Source organism: Culicoides brevitarsis, unplaced genomic scaffold, assembly GCF_036172545.1.
Source record: "Culicoides brevitarsis isolate CSIRO-B50_1 unplaced genomic scaffold, AGI_CSIRO_Cbre_v1 contig_35, whole genome shotgun sequence".
Lineage (NCBI taxonomy): Eukaryota > Metazoa > Arthropoda > Insecta > Diptera > Ceratopogonidae > Culicoides > Culicoides brevitarsis.
The window spans coordinates 1,606-2,500 of record NW_026973419.1 but is presented as its reverse complement, the minus strand read 5'-3'; positions in this window follow the sequence as shown (position 1 = coordinate 2,500).

Here is an 895-nt window from a genome sequence, read left to right as displayed (position 1 = left end):
TCCCGGCATGCCGGAAAATGGGACCCCTCATTTGATAGAACATGCCATCCGCTTAATATTGCCTATCAATGCATATGGAATATTTTTCAATTTTATTTTTTTTCGGGAAAAAAGTGGTTTTTGGAAATGTTTGTTGTTGGACATGGAAAATGGGGTCGATTGCATGTTAGGAATCGCACAAGTATTTCGTAACGTTTGTTTTTCACCTTATATGAGAGTTTGTGTGTTAAGCCAATGTATCCGCTTGAAAGTACGTCAATGCCATAGACCGATATTCCTATAGGCGAGACGTGCCATCAGCGGGACATTTTGGTCGAAGAGCATATGAAAAAAATTTTTCTCAAAAAAATATTTCCTTACGATTTTCGTGTTGTGCGATGCACACTGAGCACAAAAATCACAATAATAATATGAATAAACGGAATATTACAGACTCTAAGAGAATTTTGTTGGAATATGAAAATTTTGAAAAATATTTTTTTTTGTGAAATTTCGATAATTTTGAAAATAAAATGGGGTCGTTCACATATTGGGGAACATAATATGAATAAACGGAATATTACAGACTCTAAGAGAATTTTGTTGGAATATGAAAATTTATTTTGAAAAAAAATTTTTTTTTTTTTGTGAAATTTCGATAATTTTGAAAATAAAATGGGGTCGTTCACATATTGGGGAACATACAAGTATTTCGTAACGTTTTTTTTTTGTCATTTTAAAAAAATATTCTTACTAAGCCAACTCATCCGCTTACATGCACGTCATCACCATAGACCGATATTCCTATAGGCGAGACGTATCATAAGCGATATGATGCGAACGCATATAAGTAAAAATTATTTCGTGACTCTAAGAGAATATTGTTTTTTCATGTGTACAAGTAAAATTTATTTTG